A 26,939-nucleotide genomic window follows, 5' to 3' on the forward strand; every position below is an offset into this window, starting at 1 on the left:
GCACCTGGTTTTCTGATTTTAGTCAAGGAAAATGGGGAAAATGTATTTATTTTGTATTTTACAACGCGCGATGCTCGAAAATTAGTAGCTCAGGGAAGTCTACCGGTGGTTACCGCCTCAGGTTAAAAATAGCGACCAATGGCTGTAGAGGGAAAAAAAGGCACATAGTATTCGATATTAAAACAATGTTTCGCTTTTGTGGAGATTTAGGGCGTTTTTTATTATTGAAATAATATGAGGAAAGCAGTGAAATCATTATTGTAGCCAGAAAAGGACGAATAACTGCTGATTTCGTTTGAGTATATTTATAAGCCCCAATTTTCTCACACAGATGTCTACGGCCATACCACGTTGAAAATACCGGTTCTCGTCCGATCACCGCAGTCAAGCAACGTCGGGCGTGGTTAGTACTTAGATGGGTGACCGCTTGGGAACACCACGTGTTGTAGACTTTTTTTCATCTTTTGTCTTTTATTTTTTGCCCCACTGGACACCTATTCTTACCACCTGCACTCTTTCCTAAGTTCACCACATACCTGTGAACACTTTTGTAATATCGAAATATTTTTTGTTTGTTTCTTTTGTGCCTTCACGGTAGGCTACCTCGATCCTACCCACCCATGGAAACAAACCCCTTAAAAACCAACAAAGGAAAGATGACCACTCTGCCCAAATTAAATAAATAAACTAAGTAGGCTACAACCTAATAATTAGAAGTAACTCAGTAAGTTAAATAAGGGGTAGGTATGGAAAACATTCGTGTAGGGGTTACAACCACTCGAGCTAATTCGGAAACGTATGGGTGGCCCTAATAAGGGCCGGATGGGTAGAACAAATGGGTGGTCCTGGGTTGAGTTTAACCGCCGAAGCCGTACAGGGTGCGACCTTGACGTTTCAGAGCATAGACGACATCCATAGCAGTGACGGTCTTCCTCTTGGCGTGCTCAGTGTAGGTGACGGCATCACGGATGACATTTTCAAGGAACACCTTGAGGACACCTCTGGTTTCTTCGTAGATCAGACCAGAGATACGTTTGACACCACCTCTGCGAGCAAGACGACGGATGGCTGGCTTGGTGATACCTTGGATGTTATCACGCAACACCTTCCTGTGACGCTTGGCGCCTCCTTTGCCGAGTCCCTTACCACCTTTGCCTCGGCCAGACATATTGAATTTTTCTTCTTTGTTGATGAAGGAGTGTTCGAAAAACGCCGTCTGCAGAGAAACTCGCTCCTTATATACGGTCCTGGGCTCGAGTTCGTTCAATATGGCGGACACCGCCCAACCAAAAGCGGTCGGCGAATGAGCCAGCCAATGAAAAAGCAGCTTGCCGTGTCGACTGGAATGTTGCTGGCTTGTCGGCTAACGGTGTCGTTTTCAAAGTCATTTTTTCACCTATTCTGCTATGCGACCCTTGGATAAAAAATAAAGAGTTTCATTGCCCACACGTGTAGGCATAGAAAAGATCCACGTTTGTCATGTTAAAATATGATATTAGACGTTATTTTCACCGTTTTGTGCGAATAAAACTGAAATATTTCCCTACACCTAATTATGCGAGTACGAGCGAGCTCATTATGCGAGTACGAGAGAATCTCGAACGCTGATTGGTCGAGTACGAACGAAATAATATTCTCGTACTCCGCTCCGTACTCGCAGTGGTTTGTTTACATCGTGAAACGAATAGGTTAGTTAGGCTTCTAATAATTAAATAATCTATGGCGTGTAGTCGTTAAGAATAATTTCTGCTCTCCGATTAAGATCTAGATATCTAGCTCTAACCCTAAAGGGTTTTTCTTTTTTTTTTTTTATATATATATTTTAAAAAGCAATGGATAGGGTGGTGGGTGGGTGAAAGAAAAATATAAAATTTATTCTCTCCTTTCTTCACATTTGAGATAAATAAAACAATATCAACAGCATGCATACACGAATTCAAATAGCAATGTGATGTGTGAGTTGAATTAAAGAGATAAATGAATAGAACCTATCTCCCGCATCCCCCAGAATAATACTAATAGATGTAGTAGTAGTAGTAGTAGTAGAGTGGCAGACATGGGCAGGGGGTGTAGTGGGTGGGTGGGTGGAAACTCGTGAGGTGGGGGACCTTCACTGCTAATCTGAACGTTGTCAGGTGGTCCTAAAAAGGACCTTGGTTGAGGACAGGGGGTGGTGGTTTGGGCTTAAAAGAAACCTCTTAAGCACGCTCACCACGGATACGTCTGGCTAGCTGGATGTCCTTGGGCATGATGGTGACACGCTTGGCGTGGATGGCGCACAGGTTGGTGTCTTCAAACAGACCGACGAGGTAAGCCTCGCTAGCCTCCTGCAGGGCCATGACAGCGGAGCTCTGGAAGCGAAGGTCAGTCTTGAAGTCCTGGGCGATTTCTCTGACCAGGCGCTGGAATGGCAGCTTGCGAATGAGCAGCTCAGTGCTCTTCTGGTAACGACGGATTTCTCTCAGGGCGACGGTTCCAGGCCTGTAACGATGGGGCTTCTTAACACCGCCGGTGGCTGGTGCTGACTTTCTGGCGGCTTTGGTGGCCAGCTGTTTACGTGGGGCTTTGCCTCCAGTAGATTTTCGGGCGGTTTGTTTGGTACGAGCCATCTTTTTTTTTTTGAATGATCTTAACTGACTGTTAAGGAAATGCGGCAGCTCAGCGCTGCTGGCCCTTTTATAACCGTCCGCCAAACCCTTAGCGCAACGAAGCTCTCCCATTGGACGAGTACGAGTTTAACGACGCTGATTGGCCAGTAGCAGCCACACAACGTTGAGACAGCGTCGACATAGCAGATTATTTTTAGACACGGTATCCAGCCGAGCGATCTATTAATAGCAGACAGGGCCGATAACACAAAATATTCTTCGTTCAAATGAAATCCTTGGTTGTGCCGCTTGTCAATGGAATCCGGTGTGTTTGCTTCTGTCGTCTTCAATGAATTATGAATGTGTGTGTGAGTGATTAGAAAAGAACCCAACATAGACTGCCTGAAACAATTTAGATCTAGACCTAGTCTATAGACCTAGGTAGATATTCTGACCCGATTCGACCGCCCGATCGGCGGTATTTACACAGTGTGTAAATAAATGAGGGGGAAGGATTAATAAAAACATATTTGGTTTTAAAAAGAAGAAGATATAAAATAAAAAGGGTAGACTAGCGGTAGGTTAAAGAATAGAATTTTAAAATAACGACCACCCTTATTTGTTGTAGACAGGGGTTAAACGGAGCACATTTAAAGAAAAATAGATTCTATTTTCATTTGTATCTATGAACGAATACCCCTAAAATATGTCCAGTTACTACTATTAATATGACCGCCCCCTCCCTGTTCTGCTCGTGTAAACCAGTGTAAGTATTATACATCTATAATAATGATCTCATACTGCTAGTGATTGACATGTTGATACGTTATTAATAAAGTTTGAAACAAGTAGGGTAGGGTAGGGTAGGGTAGGAAAACTCGATTTTTGTTCATTGACACACAACGAAAGCTAATTGGGTAAACTTTGGTTGTCCTGAAAAGGACAGTAGTAGGCTAGGTGGACAGTGGGCAGCAGGGTGACACTGTTTAGCTCTTGCCACCGGGTGTCTTCTGTGACTTCTTGGGCAGAAGCACGGCCTGGATGTTGGGGAGGACACCACCCTGGGCGATGGTGACACCCGACAAAAGTTTGTTCAACTCTTCGTCGTTACGGATGGCCAGCTGGAGGTGACGAGGAATGATTCTTGTCTTCTTGTTGTCTCTGGCAGCGTTGCCGGCCAACTCGAGCACTTCAGCGGCCAAATACTCGAGGACGGCGGCTAGGTAGACTGGGGCACCAGCACCGACACGCTCAGCATAGTTTCCTTTCCTCAACAGACGATGAATACGTCCGACTGGGAATTGAAGGCCTGCCCTGGAGGAGCGAGACTTGGACTTTCCCTTGACTTTACCGCCTTTACCACGTCCGGACATTGTGAGTTGGTTAGGAGCGAGAAGAAATACAGCGACTAACAGCGATACGGCTGCAGGCGATGAATGAAGACTTAACGGCGAGATCGGCCCTTTTATACGAAACGGCGAGGAAATCCGTTCGTCACCAAGCGAGCGTTCTGATTGGCTGCGCAGCGGCTTGGCGTTCGTACTCGTACTCGTACTCTCCAAATTTCCTCGCCGTTTCATATAAAAGGGCGGCCGGCGGTCGGTTCGCCTCATTTCTGTTCAAGCCATTGAAAAGAAAACAACATGCCACCTAAAGTTTCTTCCAAGGGAGCCAAGAAGGCCGGTAAGGCTAAAGCCGTACGCACCGGTGACAAGAAAAAGAAGAGGAGGAGAAAGGAAAGCTACAGCATCTACATTTACAAAGTCTTGAAGCAGGTGCACCCTGACACTGGCATTTCCTCCAAGGCCATGTCCATCATGAACTCCTTCGTCAACGACATCTTTGAGCGCATTTCAGCTGAAGCCAGCCGTCTTGCCCACTACAACAAGCGCAGCACCATCACCTCCAGGGAGATCCAGACCGCTGTCCGTCTCCTCCTGCCCGGTGAGCTGGCCAAACACGCCGTCAGTGAAGGCACCAAGGCTGTCACCAAGTACACCACCAGCAAATAAACACAACAGCAAACAACCACCTGGCTTGCTTGTTGTGGCTCTACTACTCGGCCCTTTTCAGGGCCTCCACCCATTCCCAATTAGCTCGGTTTGGTTTACATTGAACGAGTTTTCCCTCCCTCCCTCATCCACCCACCCACTCTGTGTAGCTGCCATGTTACAGTTTTTTTTTTTTGTTTAGTCATTCTTTTCTTTAATAAGTAGAGATAGATATACATACATACATAGGCCTACATAGTAATATGCCTATCCCAACAACTGCACACACTATTCTCTTAACACATTTCATGCTAATTCTATCCTTTAAACTAGACATAAAAAGGCCACATACTTATTACTGGGTGGCTCCTTTTTTTTAAAAACACTATTTCATTCTGCATCTCACACAGGGCATCAGCACACCTCTATGCATATCATTTATTGTGTGTTGTTTGGCATAGATCCAAGGGATGAATGGGATTTAATAGTTTTAATTCAGATTATAAGGCTGGCTGTTGTAATAGGAATTATTAGCCAACACTTTGATTCTTATCACCAGTGCTAACTGCCATTTTCATTACAATACATCCATTCTGGTGGGTTGGTTTTTTTCTGTCTTCATTATATATGTTGAACATAACTGTGTGAGTGTGGCTTTTGGTGTTTTTATTATTTTTGTTTTTCTTTCATTAAAGCTACCATGTCAGATTGCTAAGGCATGCATCTGCCACCATTTGTTCACTGATATACTTTTTTCCTACTACCATCATATCATATGATTCTTTTGGTTTTGTCTTTTGCTAGGCCTGGCTTGAAAATGAGTTGGTTACACTTCTGCACAACATACATTCTCTTTAACAAGACAAAACAACAATTAAATACTCTGAACTTTTTTTTTTTATTATCATATATATACTTTTTTTTTTTTCAAAATACAGAAAATAAAAAATAACATGAGCTCAAGTACACAGCTTTCAAGAAGTTCATGGTTTTCTTTGCCAGCCTGCACAATGATTTCAGCACAGATTAAATTTAAACAATCAAAAGGAGGTTGATCTCTTACCGGCTGACGAGAAAGTTTGCGCAGAAGCATCATTTCTTAAGCCCCTGGTCAGTTGGAGTTGTAAAATGATGAGGTTTTCTTAACATTTGCCCTGGGGCATACATTTATGGTCCTGGTACTAGTTCTATACTGACAAGGATTCTTTCAAAGCAACTTGAGCCCAAAGGGAAGTATTTATATGCCTGCAACATAGCTGTGATTAATAAAGAATGAATTTCAATGCAAAAAATAATAATTTGAATCCCTGCAAGCTCCTTTCACATAAACCAGAGAGAAAAAAATGTATGCCAGTCTATAACATATACAATATAAATAAATTAGATTGAATATAAAGATTTTTTTTATTCCTCTCATTAGTTCAACCCTTCTCTTTTTATATAAACACCCAAGGCAGACGCTTGAGTAAATTAATATCCTTCCATATATTATAGAAGCATAAATAAATATGTGTAAAAAGTATTTCATATATGTATATATTTTTTTAAATATATATATATATATATATATATATATATTTTTATATATATATTTATTTATAATGTAAAAATATTGAATATATATACATAGACGAATATTGTATATATGTCTATATATACGTATGTATATATATGCATGTTTTGTGTATATATATATATATATATTTACATGTGTGTCTAAATGTATATTCATTGAATATATATTTGAATGTATATTCAAATATATATATTTGAGTGTAGACGAAAGACGCTCAAGTAAAATAATATCCTTCAGAATATTATAATTATAAGTTTTTTTCTTCTACCCCAGCAAACAGAAGGATATATATATACACACATATATATAATTTATATTTACAAATATATATTATATAAGAATTAATATATATATTCATAATACATATATATATATATATATATATATATATATATATATATATATATATATAAGTATATATATATATATATATATGTATAAATAAATAAGTTATATATATAGATATATTCATATATAATGTATTTATTATGTAAATATATGTATATATCAGTGTGCGTATATAAAGGTATGTATATATGTTCAAATATATTTATTTGTTTGTTCGGATACATATATATCTGTTGTGTGTATTAAATTGCGCTCTTCTGTCAGTTTTTTCATTTGACGACAGTCGGTTAAGGTACTGGCCCCAGCCTAAAGATATTAGTAGAGTCTTCATAATGTGATGCCATGGGCTAGCAAAAAATAAATGAAGAAAAATCACATAGCAGGACAAATTGACATTTTACATGCTTTCAAACTTAAACTGAAATCAGAAAATGATGTGAAATTCATCTTGTGTATATAGAAAAATAAGCATTGTGCCAAAATCCTAATCATTGGTATTAAAAATGACATCAGCTTAATTTAAAAACTGGAAATTGTTTTGCCCTGCCGGATGAGATACCGGTAGCAGACACAGGGTTCCAGGCTGATGAAAGAAAGCGGTATACTTAAAGACAAAAGAATACCCTGTGTTAAAGCGGAACCAGCTAAGATTAAAGCTTAAAGTAAAGGCCTGCCCTGTCGCAGAATGTTAAAGTGGCCGGTGAAAGATCCCCGCGCCAGGCTAAAAGCAAGCTGTACACTTATTACTTAACGAGGGCTTCTTCAGGTCTTGTCTGTAGGACAATTCAGTCACAATAACAGGCAGACCAGGCCAGCCCTGGATATAAGCTAATTCATTTTATGCGCTGCTTCGACAGTCAATGAATATGGAGCTGCGGTCAGACTTTCAAACAAACCGCCTGAGTATTTAAAATGGGAAACAATATTTATTAATATTATCACCAACTAGATCTAGATTATATAGGCTACAAGGAAACCCAGAACCAGACTGGAAAGAAGTAAATTTACTCCCACTAATGATGACTTATCACTAATACTAATAATTAAAAAAAATGTTTAAAAAAATTAATTGCTCAAACCTAATAATCATTACAATCAAGCATCAAGTCTGATAGCCAACATTGGACCTAAAATCTAGATCTATTAGTTTTTACTGAACTAAATCTTATGTTATTTACTAATAATTACTAATGCATTTAATTATTAATACCTAGGCTACTCATTCCTACAGAATCTAGAAATTCTAGATCTAGACTCTAGAGAAATACTGGCGTCCCAGGCCAACCTAACCTTTTAAGCAACATCCTTAATTAGCATTTAATTAACCATGGATCGCCTGCCTTTTTTTTTTCACCGTGAAATTATTATTGTAATTTTTGAAACAGTATTTTGAATAGATCTACCCTCCTGTTTATATTATTTTAGTTAAGCTAGAGCGTTAGATCTAGAATTCTAGATCGTCGCCTAGTTGCGTGTTTTAAAATGAAGCCAGAATATTAATAGACTGAAAATAAATGTGCCAGTTGTCGTGGGAAAAGGTTAAAAGAATAATTAATAAATGAAAAGCATTGAACTATTTCTCAAACATTAAATTAGTAGACTTGTAGGCGGCTAGATCTAGATCTATGTGATGAGTTGGATTAAAATTGAATGAATTCGTGCAGAATGTTTCGGAAGGAGTGAGTGAGCGGGAGACCCAAAAAAGTTAAAGTATCGCCTTTCCGATAGATCATTTCACATGAAAGCGATAGTTAAAGGACAGGTCGGATGCAGGGGGCACCTGGTTTTCTGATTTTAGTCAAGGAAAATGGGGAAAATGTATTTATTTTGTATTTTACAACGCGCGATGCTCGAAAATTAGTAGCTCAGGGAAGTCTACCGGTGGTTACCGCCTCAGGTTAAAAATAGCGACCAATGGCTGTAGAGGGAAAAAAAGGCACATAGTATTCGATATTAAAACAATGTTTCGCTTTTGTGGAGATTTAGGGCGTTTTTTATTATTGAAATAATATGAGGAAAGCAGTGAAATCATTATTGTAGCCAGAAAAGGACGAATAACTGCTGATTTCGTTTGAGTATATTTATAAGCCCCAATTTTCTCACACAGATGTCTACGGCCATACCACGTTGAAAATACCGGTTCTCGTCCGATCACCGCAGTCAAGCAACGTCGGGCGTGGTTAGTACTTAGATGGGTGACCGCTTGGGAACACCACGTGTTGTAGACTTTTTTTCATCTTTTGTCTTTTATTTTTTGCCCCACTGGACACCTATTCTTACCACCTGCACTCTTTCCTAAGTTCACCACATACCTGTGAACACTTTTGTAATATCGAAATATTTTTTGTTTGTTTCTTTTGTGCCTTCACGGTAGGCTACCTCGATCCTACCCACCCATGGAAACAAACCCCTTAAAAACCAACAAAGGAAAGATGACCACTCTGCCCAAATTAAATAAATAAACTAAGTAGGCTACAACCTAATAATTAGAAGTAACTCAGTAAGTTAAATAAGGGGTAGGTATGGAAAACATTCGTGTAGGGGTTACAACCACTCGAGCTAATTCGGAAACGTATGGGTGGCCCTAATAAGGGCCGGATGGGTAGAACAAATGGGTGGTCCTGGGTTGAGTTTAACCGCCGAAGCCGTACAGGGTGCGACCTTGACGTTTCAGAGCATAGACGACATCCATAGCAGTGACGGTCTTCCTCTTGGCGTGCTCAGTGTAGGTGACGGCATCACGGATGACATTTTCAAGGAACACCTTGAGGACACCTCTGGTTTCTTCGTAGATCAGACCAGAGATACGTTTGACACCACCTCTGCGAGCAAGACGACGGATGGCTGGCTTGGTGATACCTTGGATGTTATCACGCAACACCTTCCTGTGACGCTTGGCGCCTCCTTTGCCGAGTCCCTTACCACCTTTTTTTTTTTTTTTTTTTTTTTTTTTTTTTTTTTTTTTTTTTTTTTTTTTTCTTTTTTTTACGTCTCAGTATTGTAGATTTTACTTTCAGCGAGCCCAGCCAATGAGTGGTGGCAGTAGCTGATTTTTACTACGTTCATCATGCGACATAAGAAGACTGATGCAGATTTACAATATAAACTATTCCTGAAACTTTCATTCTCAAAATTTTTTACATGTTATTTACAGAATAAAATATGTATTTTATAGGGAGGGGGGGGGGTTATTTCATGGGCCAAAAGCAATTTGCTGTTTCTGAAAATTAAAGTTATAGTTGGGGCAATATTTGGCTATAATAAATAAAAGTGCTGAGTTATGGTAAACTTTATATTTAACAAAATTTGGCTTCGAAGGTTGGTCTAGGCTTCCTAAAGGGGGGGGGGGGGGTACAAATAGTTATGTATGAAGTATACAGGAAAACATGATATGTTATGTACAATAGGTAGTTGCTATTTCTAAATAATAAGGTTGAAAAGGGGACAATATTTGTCTATGATAAATAAAAGTGGTGAGTTGTAGTAAACTTTATATTAACAACATTGGCTTCAAAGGTTTGTCTAGGCTTCCTAAAAGAGGGGAGAAGTACACATAGTTATGTCTGAAGTATACAAAAAAAAAAACATGATATATTATGTACAATAGGTAGTCATTTGCATTCACACTTTCCATTTGTGCCTATTATCTGCAAACAGTCTTCATTTTTTTTTTTTTTTTTTTTTTTTTTTTTTTTTTTTAAATTTTTTTTTTATTTTATTTTATTTTATTTATTTTTTTTTAATCAAAAATTTTAAAATAATTAAACTTCAAAACAAACTTATTAATTAATTTGAGTAGGTAATGTACAGAGATGATCGTTAAATCAAATATCTTGAACGTATTTGAATTACATAAAAGGACAAATTTATAAGAGGGGAGCGGTGGTGGGTCAGTGAGGGGGGTGGGTGGTGGGTGGGGGTTGGTTGGGTAAGGCGACCTAGATAGCGTGATCGTTTTGCTACGCTGAGTAAACAAAAATCGTTCACTGGGAAGTTTGGTTGGGGGTGGGGGGAGGGGGTTGGTTGGCTGTGGCAGGCCAGGCGCTGGGAGCGTTGTTGCGTGAAATGAACGCTGTGGTGTTATATTTATAGCGTCATGTTGCGTGGTAAGGGTACAAGGGGGAGATAAAATCTCCCAGTCTCACGATAAGAGTGTAAAACTAGTAACTTTTTACTTAAACATTCACAGTGAAACATTACCAGTGGGGGGATTTCCATGTATGGCAAAGTAAAAGGGTAGTATAGTTTCAAAGATTTCAAGTAACAGATTTTTACTCTTGCTAAGTGGTTGGGGTAAAGAGGGGTTGCAAAGATTATTTATAAGTAAAGTAAACAATAATTTATTCAAGGGTAGGTTTGAGTGAGGGGCGGGGGGAAGTTGGTTGGGTGTGGCGGGCCATGTACTGGGAGCGGTGTTGCGTGACCTAACGGCTGTGGTATCATATTTATAGTGTGTGTGTTTTCCCTGTCAAGTCGTCTGTTAAAAATCAAGTCCAAAGTCTGTCTGTTAAACTCTGTCTCGTTGTATTTTGCCCTATTTCTGCAGTTCCAAATTATTTGTCTGTATATTGCTACTGTTCTTATTTTTTTTTCCAGTATAGTCCGGTCTTGTTGTTTTGGTACTTTGTTAAGCGTTATTCCTATATCAACATTGAAGGTCTCGTTCTTATTTCTTATTTTGGTTTCTAACGTTTTCTTCATGGTCTGGATGGTTGGGCAGTCTAGGTAGATGTGTGTTTCTGTTTCTGGGGTGTCTTGTTTGCATAGATAACATAGGGATTTTTGTTTGCGTGTCGCTAGTGGTGTGTTGGTCTTGTGTTGGTGTCCGTGTCTCAGTGGTGTTGTGTTGTAAATCAGTCTGTATGTTATTTCCCTTTCCTTAGGTGTTATTGTTTTGAAATGAAGGTTTTTAAAAGTGTCCGTCGTGTCTGTTAAAGCGAATGTCCTGCACCAGGATATTCTATTGTAAAGAGGGGTGGCAAGCTTCTGTACTAATTTCCTATAAATCTGTTGAGATTTCTTTTTTAAAAGGTTTTCGTTAGTTTTAAAGATTTGTATACATTCTGTATAGAAGTTGTTTAATTTTTGTCCTATGAAATGTGGGGAGTTGTTGTTAATTTTTATATGTTTATTTAGATTAATCCCTATGTAATAATGTGCTAATGGGTGGTGTTGTGGTTCACTAATTATTCTGTTTACATGTGTTAGCCTAAATGTATTTATTTTAGTTTGTATGTCGTGTAGATTTATTCCCCCGTGTATTTTGCTTTGGACTAGTGTGTTGTGACTGATGTTGCCTATAGTGTGTTGGAAGATATATCTCCTAATGAGCTTGTTTATTTCTTTGATTGTTGGTTTTGGGACTGTTTGGGCTGTGGCGCTGTATGTTATTTGGGGTATAATGTATCTGTTTGTGATTGCGGCTCTTGTAAAAATTGTTGTCGTGCTGTACTTGTAGAAGTCTATAGTTTTCTTAATTTTGTTTATAATTTCTTTCCATCTTTTGTTATTTTCCAGCGAGGGATTGTTCTGGTGTGTTATGCCGTATATGTGTAATTCGTTTTTAGCTGTCATGTTTAGTGGATATGTTTGTCTGTTTTTCCAACGTCCTAGTCCCATAATTTCTGTCTTGTCTAAGTTAATTTTTGTTCCACTAGCCTGTCCATAGTCAATGAATTTTCCTACCACTAATTTTATTGAGTTTTCCGTCTGCAAGGTAAAGGCGGTGTCGTCGGCATATGCTAATATCTTTTTATTCGTCAAGTTCGGTATGTCTATTCCTTTAATGTCTGCGTCTCGTCTGATATTTTCTAATAAAGGTTCTAGGGTTAGAATATATAATATGGGTGATAGGGGGCATCCTTGTCTAACTGATTTGTCTATACTGAACGGTCTGGTTATGTTACTGTTTATAAGGAGGTGGCTTTTTGCATTTGTGTAAATTATTTTGATCCAAGTGTTGAAATAACTGCCTAAATTATATGTATTGAGTGCTTTGTATAGGTATTTATGTGAGACTCTGTCAAATGCTTTTTCTTGGTCTAATGTTAAAATGCAGGCTTGCGTGTTTTTCTCGTTTGTGTATTGTATAATGTCCCTAATTAGATGGTTGTGGTTCTGTATGTTTCTGCCTATGACGCTGCATTGTTGGTCTGTATGTATTAGTTTTGGTAGGTGTGGTTCTAATTTGGCTACGAGTGCTTTGGTTAGTATTTTGTAGTCTGTATTTAGGAGTGATATGGGTCTATAATTTTTGGTTAGTTTAGGGTCTGTTTTTGGTTTGTGGATGAGTGTTATGTATGATGTATTGAAGTTTTCGTGGCATTGTTCTAGCATATATATTTCTTTGAATGTATCTAGTAGGAGGGGGCTTAAGTCTGCTATGAAAGTTTTGTAGAATTCACTTGTCAGGCCGTCGGGTCCGGGGGATTTATTGTCGTTAAGTTTTTGAATGGCTTTCCTGATGTCGTCTAAGTTAAAGGGCGTATCTATTATGTTTTTGTCGTTGTCGTCTAGTGGTTTGATGTAGCTTAGGTATTCGTCTTGTTTCTCGTTGTGTGTCGCTTCTCGTTTGTAAAGTCGTGCGTAATAGTCTATAAATAAGGATTGTATCTTTTCAGGGTCTGTCGTTTCTTGGTTGTTTTCGTCCACAATTTGTTTGATTTGTTTGGATCTTTGTATGCTTTGTTCTAGTATGAGTGTGTGGTGTGTAGGGTTTTCTGATCCTATCCTGTCTATTTTGCTTCTTATTTGTGCTCCTCTGTATTTATATTCTTGTATTTCTGTCAATTGGTTTTCTAATGTGTCGATGTCTTCCCTACTGCCATTTGTTTTCTTAAGTGTTTTTAGTTGGTCTTCTATTCTTTTTTCCCTATCTTGTCTGATTATGTTGATGCTTTTGGCTATTTGTATAGTTGTTTGTTTGATATCTGCTTTGAAGTCTTCCCAATGTTGTATTTTATCTATCCTAGGCGCTGATTGTATGTAAAATTGGATAGTGTCTTTAATTCTAGATCTGTATCTTTCGTCCGAGAGTAATGAGTTATTTAGTTTCCACGGTGTGTTTCTTTTGAGTTTTGGTTCGAAGTTGTTTAGTGTTGTTATTACTGCACTGTGGTCGCTAAATTTTAGGGTGTGTGTAAGGTGTTCCACTCTGTTTATTTTCATGTCCTGTGGGGCATATATCCTGTCTAGCCTAGCTAGGTTACCTTGTGATTTGTTACCGCGGGTGAATTGTAGTGAGTGGGGGTATAATGTTCTGAACGTGTCCACTAGGTTGAAGTGTGTTGTAATGTTTTGGATCAGTTTTACCTGAGGCCTGTCTCGTTCTATACGACTATTTTTCTTTTCCGTCGTTCCAGATATGTCTATCGTTCTTTCAACACAATTAAAGTCCCCTAATAGTATGATTTTATGTTGTTTATACCTTGTTGTCAGCAGTTTATTTAGGTCATTATAATAATTTGTGTTTCGTTTTTCCGTCTGTCCGTGTACGTTAACTATTACTAGTGTCCCTGTTTGTCCTTGTACAGTCGCTATTAACAGTTTTCCGTTTATGTCGTTATACGTGTCTTTTACTTTGTAATGGTTGGAGGTGTTGAATATGGATGTGCCGCTACCTGTTGTAAGCTTACTTAGGCTGTGATATGCTTGAGTGAGTCCTAGGCTACGTGTGAATCTGTCCGCTGTGTGTTTGTCCTTGAAGTTAGTTTCTTGTATTGCTATAAAGTCTTACCACCTTTGCCTCGGCCAGACATATTGAATTTTTCTTCTTTGTTGATGAAGGAGTGTTCGAAAAACGCCGTCTGCAGAGAAACTCGCTCCTTATATACGGTCCTGGGCTCGAGTTCGTTCAATATGGCGGACACCGCCCAACCAAAAGCGGTCGGCGAATGAGCCAGCCAATGAAAAAGCAGCTTGCCGTGTCGACTGGAATGTTGCTGGCTTGTCGGCTAACGGTGTCGTTTTCAAAGTCATTTTTTCACCTATTCTGCTATGCGACCCTTGGATAAAAAATAAAGAGTTTCATTGCCCACACGTGTAGGCATAGAAAAGATCCACGTTTGTCATGTTAAAATATGATATTAGACGTTATTTTCACCGTTTTGTGCGAATAAAACTGAAATATTTCCCTACACCTAATTATGCGAGTACGAGCGAGCTCATTATGCGAGTACGAGAGAATCTCGAACGCTGATTGGTCGAGTACGAACGAAATAATATTCTCGTACTCCGCTCCGTACTCGCAGTGGTTTGTTTACATCGTGAAACGAATAGGTTAGTTAGGCTTCTAATAATTAAATAATCTATGGCGTGTAGTCGTTAAGAATAATTTCTGCTCTCCGATTAAGATCTAGATATCTAGCTCTAACCCTAAAGGGTTTTTCTTTTTTTTTTTTTATATATATATTTTAAAAAGCAATGGATAGGGTGGTGGGTGGGTGAAAGAAAAATATAAAATTTATTCTCTCCTTTCTTCACATTTGAGATAAATAAAACAATATCAACAGCATGCATACACGAATTCAAATAGCAATGTGATGTGTGAGTTGAATTAAAGAGATAAATGAATAGAACCTATCTCCCGCATCCCCCAGAATAATACTAATAGATGTAGTAGTAGTAGTAGTAGTAGAGTGGCAGACATGGGCAGGGGGTGTAGTGGGTGGGTGGGTGGAAACTCGTGAGGTGGGGGACCTTCACTGCTAATCTGAACGTTGTCAGGTGGTCCTAAAAAGGACCTTGGTTGAGGACAGGGGGTGGTGGTTTGGGCTTAAAAGAAACCTCTTAAGCACGCTCACCACGGATACGTCTGGCTAGCTGGATGTCCTTGGGCATGATGGTGACACGCTTGGCGTGGATGGCGCACAGGTTGGTGTCTTCAAACAGACCGACGAGGTAAGCCTCGCTAGCCTCCTGCAGGGCCATGACAGCGGAGCTCTGGAAGCGAAGGTCAGTCTTGAAGTCCTGGGCGATTTCTCTGACCAGGCGCTGGAATGGCAGCTTGCGAATGAGCAGCTCAGTGCTCTTCTGGTAACGACGGATTTCTCTCAGGGCGACGGTTCCAGGCCTGTAACGATGGGGCTTCTTAACACCGCCGGTGGCTGGTGCTGACTTTCTGGCGGCTTTGGTGGCCAGCTGTTTACGTGGGGCTTTGCCTCCAGTAGATTTTCGGGCGGTTTGTTTGGTACGAGCCATCTTTTTTTTTTTGAATGATCTTAACTGACTGTTAAGGAAATGCGGCAGCTCAGCGCTGCTGGCCCTTTTATAACCGTCCGCCAAACCCTTAGCGCAACGAAGCTCTCCCATTGGACGAGTACGAGTTTAACGACGCTGATTGGCCAGTAGCAGCCACACAACGTTGAGACAGCGTCGACATAGCAGATTATTTTTAGACACGGTATCCAGCCGAGCGATCTATTAATAGCAGACAGGGCCGATAACACAAAATATTCTTCGTTCAAATGAAATCCTTGGTTGTGCCGCTTGTCAATGGAATCCGGTGTGTTTGCTTCTGTCGTCTTCAATGAATTATGAATGTGTGTGTGAGTGATTAGAAAAGAACCCAACATAGACTGCCTGAAACAATTTAGATCTAGACCTAGTCTATAGACCTAGGTAGATATTCTGACCCGATTCGACCGCCCGATCGGCGGTATTTACACAGTGTGTAAATAAATGAGGGGGAAGGATTAATAAAAACATATTTGGTTTTAAAAAGAAGAAGATATAAAATAAAAAGGGTAGACTAGCGGTAGGTTAAAGAATAGAATTTTAAAATAACGACCACCCTTATTTGTTGTAGACAGGGGTTAAACGGAGCACATTTAAAGAAAAATAGATTCTATTTTCATTTGTATCTATGAACGAATACCCCTAAAATATGTCCAGTTACTACTATTAATATGACCGCCCCCTCCCTGTTCTGCTCGTGTAAACCAGTGTAAGTATTATACATCTATAATAATGATCTCATACTGCTAGTGATTGACATGTTGATACGTTATTAATAAAGTTTGAAACAAGTAGGGTAGGGTAGGGTAGGGTAGGAAAACTCGATTTTTGTTCATTGACACACAACGAAAGCTAATTGGGTAAACTTTGGTTGTCCTGAAAAGGACAGTAGTAGGCTAGGTGGACAGTGGGCAGCAGGGTGACACTGTTTAGCTCTTGCCACCGGGTGTCTTCTGTGACTTCTTGGGCAGAAGCACGGCCTGGATGTTGGGGAGGACACCACCCTGGGCGATGGTGACACCCGACAAAAGTTTGTTCAACTCTTCGTCGTTACGGATGGCCAGCTGGAGGTGACGAGGAATGATTCTTGTCTTCTTGTTGTCTCTGGCAGCGTTGCCGGCCAACTCGAGCACTTCAGCGGCCAAATACTCGAGGACGGCGGCTAGGTAGACTGGGGCACCAGCACCGACACGCTCAGCATAGTTTCCTTTCCTCAACAGACGATGAATACGTCCGACTGGGAATTGAAGGCCTGCCCTGGAGGAGCGAGACTTGGACTTTCCCTTGACTTTACCGCCTTTACCACGTCCGGACATTGTGAGTTGGTTAGGAGCGAGAAGAAATACAGCGACTAACAGCGATACGGCTGCAGGCGATGAATGAAGACTTAACGGCGAGATCGGCCCTTTTATACGAAACGGCGAGGAAATCCGTTCGTCACCAAGCGAGCGTTCTGATTGGCTGCGCAGCGGCTTGGCGTTCGTACTCGTACTCGTACTCTCCAAATTTCCTCGCCGTTTCATATAAAAGGGCGGCCGGCGGTCGGTTCGCCTCATTTCTGTTCAAGCCATTGAAAAGAAAACAACATGCCACCTAAAGTTTCTTCCAAGGGAGCCAAGAAGGCCGGTAAGGCTAAAGCCGTACGCACCGGTGACAAGAAAAAGAAGAGGAGGAGAAAGGAAAGCTACAGCATCTACATTTACAAAGTCTTGAAGCAGGTGCACCCTGACACTGGCATTTCCTCCAAGGCCATGTCCATCATGAACTCCTTCGTCAACGACATCTTTGAGCGCATTTCAGCTGAAGCCAGCCGTCTTGCCCACTACAACAAGCGCAGCACCATCACCTCCAGGGAGATCCAGACCGCTGTCCGTCTCCTCCTGCCCGGTGAGCTGGCCAAACACGCCGTCAGTGAAGGCACCAAGGCTGTCACCAAGTACACCACCAGCAAATAAACACAACAGCAAACAACCACCTGGCTTGCTTGTTGTGGCTCTACTACTCGGCCCTTTTCAGGGCCTCCACCCATTCCCAATTAGCTCGGTTTGGTTTACATTGAACGAGTTTTCCCTCCCTCCCTCATCCACCCACCCACTCTGTGTAGCTGCCATGTTACAGTTTTTTTTTTTTGTTTAGTCATTCTTTTCTTTAATAAGTAGAGATAGATATACATACATACATAGGCCTACATAGTAATATGCCTATCCCAACAACTGCACACACTATTCTCTTAACACATTTCATGCTAATTCTATCCTTTAAACTAGACATAAAAAGGCCACATACTTATTACTGGGTGGCTCCTTTTTTTTAAAAACACTATTTCATTCTGCATCTCACACAGGGCATCAGCACACCTCTATGCATATCATTTATTGTGTGTTGTTTGGCATAGATCCAAGGGATGAATGGGATTTAATAGTTTTAATTCAGATTATAAGGCTGGCTGTTGTAATAGGAATTATTAGCCAACACTTTGATTCTTATCACCAGTGCTAACTGCCATTTTCATTACAATACATCCATTCTGGTGGGTTGGTTTTTTTCTGTCTTCATTATATATGTTGAACATAACTGTGTGAGTGTGGCTTTTGGTGTTTTTATTATTTTTGTTTTTCTTTCATTAAAGCTACCATGTCAGATTGCTAAGGCATGCATCTGCCACCATTTGTTCACTGATATACTTTTTTCCTACTACCATCATATCATATGATTCTTTTGGTTTTGTCTTTTGCTAGGCCTGGCTTGAAAATGAGTTGGTTACACTTCTGCACAACATACATTCTCTTTAACAAGACAAAACAACAATTAAATACTCTGAACTTTTTTTTTTTATTATCATATATATACTTTTTTTTTTTTCAAAATACAGAAAATAAAAAATAACATGAGCTCAAGTACACAGCTTTCAAGAAGTTCATGGTTTTCTTTGCCAGCCTGCACAATGATTTCAGCACAGATTAAATTTAAACAATCAAAAGGAGGTTGATCTCTTACCGGCTGACGAGAAAGTTTGCGCAGAAGCATCATTTCTTAAGCCCCTGGTCAGTTGGAGTTGTAAAATGATGAGGTTTTCTTAACATTTGCCCTGGGGCATACATTTATGGTCCTGGTACTAGTTCTATACTGACAAGGATTCTTTCAAAGCAACTTGAGCCCAAAGGGAAGTATTTATATGCCTGCAACATAGCTGTGATTAATAAAGAATGAATTTCAATGCAAAAAATAATAATTTGAATCCCTGCAAGCTCCTTTCACATAAACCAGAGAGAAAAAAATGTATGCCAGTCTATAACATATACAATATAAATAAATTAGATTGAATATAAAGATTTTTTTTATTCCTCTCATTAGTTCAACCCTTCTCTTTTTATATAAACACCCAAGGCAGACGCTTGAGTAAATTAATATCCTTCCATATATTATAGAAGCATAAATAAATATGTGTAAAAAGTATTTCATATATGTATATATTTTTTTAAATATATATATATATATATATATATATATATTTTTATATATATATTTATTTATAATGTAAAAATATTGAATATATATACATAGACGAATATTGTATATATGTCTATATATACGTATGTATATATATGCATGTTTTGTGTATATATATATATATATATTTACATGTGTGTCTAAATGTATATTCATTGAATATATATTTGAATGTATATTCAAATATATATATTTGAGTGTAGACGAAAGACGCTCAAGTAAAATAATATCCTTCAGAATATTATAATTATAAGTTTTTTTCTTCTACCCCAGCAAACAGAAGGATATATATATACACACATATATATAATTTATATTTACAAATATATATTATATAAGAATTAATATATATATTCATAATACATATATATATATATATATATATATATATATATATATATATATATATAAGTATATATATATATATATATATGTATAAATAAATAAGTTATATATATAGATATATTCATATATAATGTATTTATTATGTAAATATATGTATATATCAGTGTGCGTATATAAAGGTATGTATATATGTTCAAATATATTTATTTGTTTGTTCGGATACATATATATCTGTTGTGTGTATTAAATTGCGCTCTTCTGTCAGTTTTTTCATTTGACGACAGTCGGTTAAGGTACTGGCCCCAGCCTAAAGATATTAGTAGAGTCTTCATAATGTGATGCCATGGGCTAGCAAAAAATAAATGAAGAAAAATCACATAGCAGGACAAATTGACATTTTACATGCTTTCAAACTTAAACTGAAATCAGAAAATGATGTGAAATTCATCTTGTGTATATAGAAAAATAAGCATTGTGCCAAAATCCTAATCATTGGTATTAAAAATGACATCAGCTTAATTTAAAAACTGGAAATTGTTTTGCCCTGCCGGATGAGATACCGGTAGCAGACACAGGGTTCCAGGCTGATGAAAGAAAGCGGTATACTTAAAGACAAAAGAATACCCTGTGTTAAAGCGGAACCAGCTAAGATTAAAGCTTAAAGTAAAGGCCTGCCCTGTCGCAGAATGTTAAAGTGGCCGGTGAAAGATCCCCGCGCCAGGCTAAAAGCAAGCTGTACACTTATTACTTAACGAGGGCTTCTTCAGGTCTTGTCTGTAGGACAATTCAGTCACAATAACAGGCAGACCAGGCCAGCCCTGGATATAAGCTAATTCATTTTATGCGCTGCTTCGACAGTCAATGAATATGGAGCTGCGGTCAGACTTTCAAACAAACCGCCTGAGTATTTAAAATGGGAAACAATATTTATTAATATTATCACCAACTAGATCTAGATTATATAGGCTACAAGGAAACCCAGAACCAGACTGGAAAGAAGTAAATTTACTCCCACTAATGATGACTTATCACTAATACTAATAATTAAAAAAAATGTTTAAAAAAATTAATTGCTCAAACCTAATAATCATTACAATCAAGCATCAAGTCTGATAGCCAACATTGGACCTAAAATCTAGATCTATTAGTTTTTACTGAACTAAATCTTATGTTATTTACTAATAATTACTAATGCATTTAATTATTAATACCTAGGCTACTCATTCCTACAGAATCTAGAAATTCTAGATCTAGACTCTAGAGAAATACTGGCGTCCCAGGCCAACCTAACCTTTTAAGCAACATCCTTAATTAGCATTTAATTAACCATGGATCGCCTGCCTTTTTTTTTTCACCGTGAAATTATTATTGTAATTTTTGAAACAGTATTTTGAATAGATCTACCCTCCTGTTTATATTATTTTAGTTAAGCTAGAGCGTTAGATCTAGAATTCTAGATCGTCGCCTAGTTGCGTGTTTTAAAATGAAGCCAGAATATTAATAGACTGAAAATAAATGTGCCAGTTGTCGTGGGAAAAGGTTAAAAGAATAATTAATAAATGAAAAGCATTGAACTATTTCTCAAACATTAAATTAGTAGACTTGTAGGCGGCTAGATCTAGATCTATGTGATGAGTTGGATTAAAATTGAATGAATTCGTGCAGAATGTTTCGGAAGGAGTGAGTGAGCGGGAGACCCAAAAAAGTTAAAGTATCGCCTTTCCGATAGATCATTTCACATGAAAGCGATAGTTAAAGGACAGGTCGGATGCAGGGGGCACCTGGTTTTCTGATTTTAGTCAAGGAAAATGGGGAAAATGTATTTTGTATTTTACAACGCGCGATGCTCGAAAATTAGTAGCTCAGGGAAGTCTACCGGTGGTTACCGCCTCAGGTTAAAAATAGCGACCAATGGCTGTAGAGGGAAAAAAAGGCACATAGTATTCGATATTAAAACAATGTTTCGCTTTTGTGGAGATTTAGGGCGTTTTTTATTATTGAAATAATATGAGGAAAGCAGTGAAATCATTATTGTAGCCAGAAAAGGACGAATAACTGCTGATTTCGTTTGAGTATATTTATAAGCCCCAATTTTCTCACACAGATGTCTACGGCCATACCACGTTGAAAATACCGGTTCTCGTCCGATCACCGCAGTCAAGCAACGTCGGGCGTGGTTAGTACTTAGATGGGTGACCGCTTGGGAACACCACGTGTTGTAGACTTTTTTTCATCTTTTGTCTTTTATTTTTTGCCCCACTGGACACCTATTCTTACCACCTGCACTCTTTCCTAAGTTCACCACATACCTGTGAACACTTTTGTAATATCGAAATATTTTTTGTTTGTTTCTTTTGTGCCTTCACGGTAGGCTACCTCGATCCTACCCACCCATGGAAACAAACCCCTTAAAAACCAACAAAGGAAAGATGACCACTCTGCCCAAATTAAATAAATAAACTAAGTAGGCTACAACCTAATAATTAGAAGTAACTCAGTAAGTTAAATAAGGGGTAGGTATGGAAAACATTCGTGTAGGGGTTACAACCACTCGAGCTAATTCGGAAACGTATGGGTGGCCCTAATAAGGGCCGGATGGGTAGAACAAATGGGTGGTCCTGGGTTGAGTTTAACCGCCGAAGCCGTACAGGGTGCGACCTTGACGTTTCAGAGCATAGACGACATCCATAGCAGTGACGGTCTTCCTCTTGGCGTGCTCAGTGTAGGTGACGGCATCACGGATGACATTTTCAAGGAACACCTTGAGGACACCTCTGGTTTCTTCGTAGATCAGACCAGAGATACGTTTGACACCACCTCTGCGAGCAAGACGACGGATGGCTGGCTTGGTGATACCTTGGATGTTATCACGCAACACCTTCCTGTGACGCTTGGCGCCTCCTTTGCCGAGTCCCTTACCACCTTTGCCTCGGCCAGACATATTGAATTTTTCTTCTTTGTTGATGAAGGAGTGTTCGAAAAACGCCGTCTGCAGAGAAACTCGCTCCTTATATACGGTCCTGGGCTCGAGTTCGTTCAATATGGCGGACACCGCCCAACCAAAAGCGGTCGGCGAATGAGCCAGCCAATGAAAAAGCAGCTTGCCGTGTCGACTGGAATGTTGCTGGCTTGTCGGCTAACGGTGTCGTTTTCAAAGTCATTTTTTCACCTATTCTGCTATGCGACCCTTGGATAAAAAATAAAGAGTTTCATTGCCCACACGTGTAGGCATAGAAAAGATCCACGTTTGTCATGTTAAAATATGATATTAGACGTTATTTTCACCGTTTTGTGCGAATAAAACTGAAATATTTCCCTACACCTAATTATGCGAGTACGAGCGAGCTCATTATGCGAGTACGAGAGAATCTCGAACGCTGATTGGTCGAGTACGAACGAAATAATATTCTCGTACTCCGCTCCGTACTCGCAGTGGTTTGTTTACATCGTGAAACGAATAGGTTAGTTAGGCTTCTAATAATTAAATAATCTATGGCGTGTAGTCGTTAAGAATAATTTCTGCTCTCCGATTAAGATCTAGATATCTAGCTCTAACCCTAAAGGGTTTTTCTTTTTTTTTTTTTATATATATATTTTAAAAAGCAATGGATAGGGTGGTGGGTGGGTGAAAGAAAAATATAAAATTTATTCTCTCCTTTCTTCACATTTGAGATAAATAAAACAATATCAACAGCATGCATACACGAATTCAAATAGCAATGTGATGTGTGAGTTGAATTAAAGAGATAAATGAATAGAACCTATCTCCCGCATCCCCCAGAATAATACTAATAGATGTAGTAGTAGTAGTAGTAGTAGAGTGGCAGACATGGGCAGGGGGTGTAGTGGGTGGGTGGGTGGAAACTCGTGAGGTGGGGGACCTTCACTGCTAATCTGAACGTTGTCAGGTGGTCCTAAAAAGGACCTTGGTTGAGGACAGGGGGTGGTGGTTTGGGCTTAAAAGAAACCTCTTAAGCACGCTCACCACGGATACGTCTGGCTAGCTGGATGTCCTTGGGCATGATGGTGACACGCTTGGCGTGGATGGCGCACAGGTTGGTGTCTTCAAACAGACCGACGAGGTAAGCCTCGCTAGCCTCCTGCAGGGCCATGACAGCGGAGCTCTGGAAGCGAAGGTCAGTCTTGAAGTCCTGGGCGATTTCTCTGACCAGGCGCTGGAATGGCAGCTTGCGAATGAGCAGCTCAGTGCTCTTCTGGTAACGACGGATTTCTCTCAGGGCGACGGTTCCAGGCCTGTAACGATGGGGCTTCTTAACACCGCCGGTGGCTGGTGCTGACTTTCTGGCGGCTTTGGTGGCCAGCTGTTTACGTGGGGCTTTGCCTCCAGTAGATTTTCGGGCGGTTTGTTTGGTACGAGCCATCTTTTTTTTTTTGAATGATCTTAACTGACTGTTAAGGAAATGCGGCAGCTCAGCGCTGCTGGCCCTTTTATAACCGTCCGCCAAACCCTTAGCGCAACGAAGCTCTCCCATTGGACGAGTACGAGTTTAACGACGCTGATTGGCCAGTAGCAGCCACACAACGTTGAGACAGCGTCGACATAGCAGATTATTTTTAGACACGGTATCCAGCCGAGCGATCTATTAATAGCAGACAGGGCCGATAACACAAAATATTCTTCGTTCAAATGAAATCCTTGGTTGTGCCGCTTGTCAATGGAATCCGGTGTGTTTGCTTCTGTCGTCTTCAATGAATTATGAATGTGTGTGTGAGTGATTAGAAAAGAACCCAACATAGACTGCCTGAAACAATTTAGATCTAGACCTAGTCTATAGACCTAGGTAGATATTCTGACCCGATTCGACCGCCCGATCGGCGGTATTTACACAGTGTGTAAATAAATGAGGGGGAAGGATTAATAAAAACATATTTGGTTTTAAAAAGAAGAAGATATAAAATAAAAAGGGTAGACTAGCGGTAGGTTAAAGAATAGAATTTTAAAATAACGACCACCCTTATTTGTTGTAGACAGGGGTTAAACGGAGCACATTTAAAGAAAAATAGATTCTATTTTCATTTGTATCTATGAACGAATACCCCTAAAATATGTCCAGTTACTACTATTAATATGACCGCCCCCTCCCTGTTCTGCTCGTGTAAACCAGTGTAAGTATTATACATCTATAATAATGATCTCATACTGCTAGTGATTGACATGTTGATACGTTATTAATAAAGTTTGAAACAAGTAGGGTAGGGTAGGGTAGGGTAGGAAAACTCGATTTTTGTTCATTGACACACAACGAAAGCTAATTGGGTAAACTTTGGTTGTCCTGAAAAGGACAGTAGTAGGCTAGGTGGACAGTGGGCAGCAGGGTGACACTGTTTAGCTCTTGCCACCGGGTGTCTTCTGTGACTTCTTGGGCAGAAGCACGGCCTGGATGTTGGGGAGGACACCACCCTGGGCGATGGTGACACCCGACAAAAGTTTGTTCAACTCTTCGTCGTTACGGATGGCCAGCTGGAGGTGACGAGGAATGATTCTTGTCTTCTTGTTGTCTCTGGCAGCGTTGCCGGCCAACTCGAGCACTTCAGCGGCCAAATACTCGAGGACGGCGGCTAGGTAGACTGGGGCACCAGCACCGACACGCTCAGCATAGTTTCCTTTCCTCAACAGACGATGAATACGTCCGACTGGGAATTGAAGGCCTGCCCTGGAGGAGCGAGACTTGGACTTTCCCTTGACTTTACCGCCTTTACCACGTCCGGACATTGTGAGTTGGTTAGGAGCGAGAAGAAATACAGCGACTAACAGCGATACGGCTGCAGGCGATGAATGAAGACTTAACGGCGAGATCGGCCCTTTTATACGAAACGGCGAGGAAATCCGTTCGTCACCAAGCGAGCGTTCTGATTGGCTGCGCAGCGGCTTGGCGTTCGTACTCGTACTCGTACTCTCCAAATTTCCTCGCCGTTTCATATAAAAGGGCGGCCGGCGGTCGGTTCGCCTCATTTCTGTTCAAGCCATTGAAAAGAAAACAACATGCCACCTAAAGTTTCTTCCAAGGGAGCCAAGAAGGCCGGTAAGGCTAAAGCCGTACGCACCGGTGACAAGAAAAAGAAGAGGAGGAGAAAGGAAAGCTACAGCATCTACATTTACAAAGTCTTGAAGCAGGTGCACCCTGACACTGGCATTTCCTCCAAGGCCATGTCCATCATGAACTCCTTCGTCAACGACATCTTTGAGCGCATTTCAGCTGAAGCCAGCCGTCTTGCCCACTACAACAAGCGCAGCACCATCACCTCCAGGGAGATCCAGACCGCTGTCCGTCTCCTCCTGCCCGGTGAGCTGGCCAAACACGCCGTCAGTGAAGGCACCAAGGCTGTCACCAAGTACACCACCAGCAAATAAACACAACAGCAAACAACCACCTGGCTTGCTTGTTGTGGCTCTACTACTCGGCCCTTTTCAGGGCCTCCACCCATTCCCAATTAGCTCGGTTTGGTTTACATTGAACGAGTTTTCCCTCCCTCCCTCATCCACCCACCCACTCTGTGTAGCTGCCATGTTACAGTTTTTTTTTTTTGTTTAGTCATTCTTTTCTTTAATAAGTAGAGATAGATATACATACATAGGCCTACATAGTAATATGCCTATCCCAACAACTGCACACACTATTCTCTTAACACATTTCATGCTAATTCTATCCTTTAAACTAGACATAAAAAGGCCACATACTTATTACTGGGTGGCTCCTTTTTTTTAAAAACACTATTTCATTCTGCATCTCACACAGGGCATCAGCACACCTCTATGCATATCATTTATTGTGTGTTGTTTGGCATAGATCCAAGGGATGAATGGGATTTAATAGTTTTAATTCAGATTATAAGGCTGGCTGTTGTAATAGGAATTATTAGCCAACACTTTGATTCTTATCACCAGTGCTAACTGCCATTTTCATTACAATACATCCATTCTGGTGGGTTGGTTTTTTTCTGTCTTCATTATATATGTTGAACATAACTGTGTGAGTGTGGCTTTTGGTGTTTTTATTATTTTTGTTTTTCTTTCATTAAAGCTACCATGTCAGATTGCTAAGGCATGCATCTGCCACCATTTGTTCACTGATATACTTTTTTCCTACTACCATCATATCATATGATTCTTTTGGTTTTGTCTTTTGCTAGGCCTGGCTTGAAAATGAGTTGGTTACACTTCTGCACAACATACATTCTCTTTAACAAGACAAAACAACAATTAAATACTCTGAACTTTTTTTTTTTATTATCATATATATACTTTTTTTTTTTTCAAAATACAGAAAATAAAAAATAACATGAGCTCAAGTACACAGCTTTCAAGAAGTTCATGGTTTTCTTTGC

General features: G+C 39.9%; 3 non-coding genes across 3 annotated transcripts; all 3 read left to right on the forward strand.

Moving 5' to 3' along the window:
- The first annotated feature begins 333 nt into the window (after positions 1-333).
- LOC131931243 (5S ribosomal RNA) lies at positions 334-452 on the forward strand. The gene has a single exon (XR_009384261.1). It is a non-coding gene; the product is annotated as a 5S ribosomal RNA (ribosomal RNA).
- An 8,160-nt stretch (positions 453-8,612) lies between these two features.
- Positions 8,613-8,731, forward strand: LOC131931244 (5S ribosomal RNA). The gene has a single exon (XR_009384262.1). It is a non-coding gene; the product is annotated as a 5S ribosomal RNA (ribosomal RNA).
- Positions 8,732-21,698: 12,967 nt separating this feature from the next.
- Positions 21,699-21,817, forward strand: LOC131931245 (5S ribosomal RNA). The gene has a single exon (XR_009384263.1). It is a non-coding gene; the product is annotated as a 5S ribosomal RNA (ribosomal RNA).
- Positions 21,818-26,939: the final 5,122 nt, after the last annotated feature.

The sequence above is a fragment of the Physella acuta genome, unplaced genomic scaffold, assembly GCF_028476545.2.
Source record: "Physella acuta isolate Inbredline_101_S28 unplaced genomic scaffold, ASM2847654v3 ptg001927l, whole genome shotgun sequence".
NCBI lineage: Eukaryota > Metazoa > Mollusca > Gastropoda > Physidae > Physella > Physella acuta.